Raw genomic sequence first — 5,000 nt, forward strand, 5'->3', positions numbered from 1 at the left:
TGTTCGTCTTGCGACGATCCAAGAATTTCACCTCTAACGTCGCAATACGAATGCCCCCGCCTGTCCCTATTAATCATTACCTCGGGTTCCGAAAACCAACAAAATAGAACCGAGGTCCTATTCCATTATTCCATGCACACAGTATTCAGGCGGGCTTGCCTGCTTTAAGCACTCTAATTTGTTCAAAGTAAACGTGCCGGCCCACCGAGACACTCACTCAAGAGCACCCTGGTAGGATTGCAACGGGGTCCGCCTCGGGACGCACGAGCACGCACGAGGCGCGTCGCACGCCTTCGGCTCGCCCCACCGGCAGGACGTCCCACGATACATGCCAGTTAAACACCGACGGGCGGTGAACCAACAGCGTGGGACACAAATCCAACTACGAGCTTTTTAACCGCAACAACTTTAATATACGCTATTGGAGCTGGAATTACCGCGGCTGCTGGCACCAGACTTGCCCTCCAATAGATACTCGTTAAAGGATTTAAAGTGTACTCATTCCGATTACGGGGCCTCGGATGAGTCCCGTATCGTTATTTTTCGTCACTACCTCCCCGTGCCGGGAGTGGGTAATTTGCGCGCCTGCTGCCTTCCTTGGATGTGGTAGCCGTTTCTCAGGCTCCCTCTCCGGAATCGAACCCTGATTCCCCGTTACCCGTTACAACCATGGTAGGCGCAGAACCTACCATCGACAGTTGATAAGGCAGACATTTGAAAGATGCGTCGCCGGTACGAGGACCGTGCGATCAGCCCAAAGTTATTCAGAGTCACCAAGGCAAACGGACCGGACGAGCCGACCGATTGGTTTTGATCTAATAAAAGCGTCCCTTCCATCTCTGGTCGGGACTCTGTTTGCATGTATTAGCTCTAGAATTACCACAGTTATCCAAGTAACGTGGGTACGATCTAAGGAACCATAACTGATTTAATGAGCCATTCGCGGTTTCACCTTAATGCGGCTTGTACTGAGACATGCATGGCTTAATCTTTGAGACAAGCATATGACTACTGGCAGGATCAACCAGGGAGCTGCGTCAACTAGAGCTGAGCAGCCGGCCGCCCGGGAGTGTGTCCCGGGGGCCCGCGCGAACACGCAAGCGTCCGCTCGATTATTCTGCAAACAGGAGGAGGCTGAGCTCCCCTGCACAATACACCTCGAAACCCTCTCAGGTCCCGGCGGCGCGCAGCGCCGTCCTAAGTACTTGGTCGGGTTCGAGAGAGGCGCAATCGCCCGGAGTTTGGCGAGTAGACGCTTTAGGTGCAACCACCCGTGCTCCCAACTGAGCTTGCCGCTGCCGACAGAGGCCCGGGAGCGTGCTGTCGTGGCATTGCCGGCGGGAGACAACACGCGCCACCTACGGTGACCGGCAGCTCCAACGCCAGCGCCACAGAAGGACAAAAGCCCCACTTGGGTGCCGAAGCGAACTCTCCCAGCACAGCGCACGCGCCAACACGTCCGCACAGCTGCGATACAAACCACCTGCGAGAACCGCAGAGGCGACCGAGCAGCAGACGGCGTCGCGGCGCCGAGCGCCGGGCGGCGGCGCATCCTCAGCGCGCACAGTCCTCAATCGGACCAGCACACTGCAGATGTCCACCGCGCTTCGCACCGGGCCCGCGAGGACCTACTTTGGCCGCACGGCGCCGCGTGCAGGGTGCGCCGGCGCGCAGCTGCGCCGCCTGCCGCCTCCGTCGGCCGGCGCGCCTGCCACTGGCCGCCCCCACCAGCCGGCTGTAGCGCGTGCGCCCACGCACCGCGCGGCCAGCACGCCGGGAGGCCCCCCCTCACCGGCCGGGGCCGGTCCCACCCAGCCACCGCCGCGTATCGCTTCACACCCAGATGCCATTCACGTTCGTGGGCATGGTGGGTATCGCTGAAACAACCGGTTGGTAGCTCAACCGATCGTCGCCATCACTGATTTACCTCTAGCGGGAACAACCGCACCACAACGGTTTACCAGTTGTTCATTTGCGTAACGTCACCAGCAAACGTAGACGTCCATCGCCATTTGCAAATTCAACGATTGTTGCATGCCTGTGTCAGGTGTCACGACACACTATGTCTGCCCACATACACGCAACAACATGTGCACGCTTCGCGAACACGTGGAAGGTGGCCCCCGTACGTATGCGATGTCCATTGCGCGAACGACTGTCAACCGGCCTCTGTCGCATGTCGCAGATGTGGAACGCAGTGCACCATGCTGTCACGGTGTGTGAGAAGAGACGACTACGTCTGACAACACGCGCCACTACATCAACAGACGGCTCATGCTGATCGCCATCCAGGGCATACCACACTGCAATCCGGCTCTTATAGGGAGACGACACGTAGCTGAGTGCACAACAGTTGGACCGCATGGTTCGCCGTTGTTGGCGCAGTCGTTGTACGGTCACATGTACCACGATGTATCATTCAGTACATGAGGACCAATGTGCAGTACAGTGTGTGATTTGGACGTACAACATCAGCGGACAGTTGACACAGGCCGTACCACAGCGTAGGCTAAGTGCTTCGCCATGCGAATGCCAATGAACAACTGCGAAGGGCATTGAGCATGTACGTCCTGCTGCCATCCACATTACAGTGTATCGCTGCAAGGTGTTTAACATGAAGCGATACACTGGGGACCAGGCAGTGCGAGTAGCAAACTATATTGCGGGGGTTGCAGTTAGGCAACACTACACTAATTTAACGCGTCGTATGACAATTACAGAGCAGGTTAAGGCCCAACGTGTGTTGGGTTAAGGCCCAACGTGTGTTGGGTTAAGGCCCAACGTGTGTTGGGTTAAGGCCCAACGTGTGTTGGGTTAAGGCACAACGTGTGTTGGGTTAAGGCCCAACGTGTGTTGGGTTAAGGCCCAACGTGTGTTGGGTTAAGGCCCAACGTGTGTTGGGTTAAGGCCCAACGTGTGTTGGGTTAAGGCCCAACGTGTGTTGGGTTAAGGCCCAACGTGTGTTGGGTTAAGGCCCAACGTGTGTTGGGTTAAGGCGCAACGTGTGTTGGGTTAAGGCGCAAAGTGTGTTGGGTTAAGGCGCAAAGTGTGTTGGGTTAAGGCGCAACGTGTGTTGGGTTAAGGCGCAACGTGGGGTAGGTTAAGGCGCAACGTGGGTTAGGTTAAGGCGCAACGTGGGTTAGGTTAAGGCGCAACGTGGGTTAGGTTAAGGCGCAACGTGGGTTAGGTTAAGGCGCAATATAGGTTAGGTTAAGGCGCAATGTAGGTTAGGTTAAGGCGCAATATAGGTTAGGTTAAGGCGCAATATGGGTTAGGTTAAGGCGCAATATGGGTTAGGTTAAGGCGCAATATGGGTTAGGTTAAGGCACAATATGGGTTAGGTTAAGGCACAATATGGGTTAGGTTAAGGTACAATATGGGTTAAGTTAAGGTACAATATGGGTTAGGTTAAGGTACAATATGGGTTAGGTTAAGGCGCAATATGGGTTAGGTTAAGGCGCAATATGGGTTAGGTTAAGGCACAATATGGGTTAGGTTAAGGTACAATATGGGTTAGGTTAAGGCACAATATGGGTTAGGTTAAGGCACAACATGGGTTAGGTTAAGGCACAACATGGGTTAGGTTAAGGCGCAATATGGGTTAGGTTAAGGCGCAATATGGGTTAGGTTAAGGCGCAATATGGGTTAGGTTAAGGCGCAATATGGGTTAGGTTAAGGCGCAATATGGGTTAGGTTAAGGCGCAATATGGGTTAGGTTAAGGCGCAATATGGGTTAGGTTAAGGCACAATATGGGTTAGGTTAAGACACAATATGGGTTAGGTTAAGGCACAATATGGGTTAGGTTAAGGTACACATTGTTGCCAGGAACGGTGTTTTGGGGGGGGGGGGGCGGCGGCCGGTTTGTTGATTGTGATTATAGTAAGTGGATGCCTGCGGCATCATCTGATTTGCCACGTCAGGGTGCACCTTTGGCTCATGACAGGTGGCGCTCTGATTCCATGCTTGTGGCAGACCTGTTTCTTTCATTCCTGCCATTCTTTGTGTGCTGTGACAGGAGGCAGTATTGTGATGTTGGGTGCACCCCTGTGTAGGACATGTGTGGGTGTTGGTGGCTTAGCTGAGCAATGGTGGTTGTCGGAAGGGTGGGATATTCTGTTTTCCGAGTGGACCTCCCGGTCTGGTTATGATAGTGTGGATTGTCTAATGTGGCGGAGAGGATGCACTGGGTGTTGTTCCATGCTGGTGCTTACATATTGTCTGTGTGCCTGTTACAGGCAGAGTGTAGTGCGTGATAAGAGTGTCTGGCTGACGTGTGGTTGTGATTGTGAGCAGAGTCTTTCAGCATGTATACGGACAGTTGTATACATTATCTGTATTCTGATGGCTCTATCTATTACTAATCAGCGCCGTGTATACGTTTAATCCGGTTCCAGTCGAAACTGTTGTATCTCTGTACATTAGTGACACGGCGAGCCCGCTATGTAGTTACTCGTCTCGGCAGGTTCCACCGGTGTATGGCAAATGATTATAAGGAATCAGTCTAGTCGTCAATACCGATTGTGTGACGTCACATGTCTGGGGGTGGGGGACGCTGCGCCCTTCCGGTGGGTCATTGCCTAGAAAGACTCTTCCCACGCAGGGGGGCTTGGACTGTCATTGACTCTTCCGAGTAATATACTTGCCGTACGTTTTTGCGACTGCGAGTGCAACGCTCACCGGTACCGACATGGATGGAGCGCCTCCTAGCTGACCGCTGAGCATCTGCATTCGTACAGAGAGCAACGCGATCGCGTCTGTAGCTCGTAAGTGGTACAGCTCGCAGCTCATGTATATGGACAGCGGGAATGTCGCATATTGGACATAACTCTTCATGAAACGCACGTTATAGGGGTGGATTGCACATTGCGAGTGCGAGCAAAGTCCGCCGTTCATCCGCTGGAGTTGCGAGTTGGGCGGTTGGGGTGGGGCACGAACGGGTGCAGGTGGAGTGATTGCCGGTCCACGACTTCGTGCGGCAGAGGCGCTGGCGTTGGGGTGC

The 5,000-nt window shown here is 54.1% G+C and overlaps 1 non-coding gene across 1 annotated transcript in view; it reads right to left on the reverse strand.

Moving 5' to 3' along the window:
* Positions 1 to 1,031, reverse strand: part of LOC124621026 — a 1,910-nt gene extending 879 nt beyond the window's left edge. Inside the window, exon 1 of the ribosomal RNA XR_006980517.1 lies at positions 1 to 1,031. This exon is cut by the window's left edge and continues 879 nt beyond it. This is a non-coding gene — a ribosomal RNA (small subunit ribosomal RNA).
* Between the last annotated feature and the right edge of the window lie 3,969 nt (positions 1,032 to 5,000).

Source organism: Schistocerca americana, chromosome 6 (assembly GCF_021461395.2).
Source record: "Schistocerca americana isolate TAMUIC-IGC-003095 chromosome 6, iqSchAmer2.1, whole genome shotgun sequence".
NCBI lineage: Eukaryota > Metazoa > Arthropoda > Insecta > Orthoptera > Acrididae > Schistocerca > Schistocerca americana.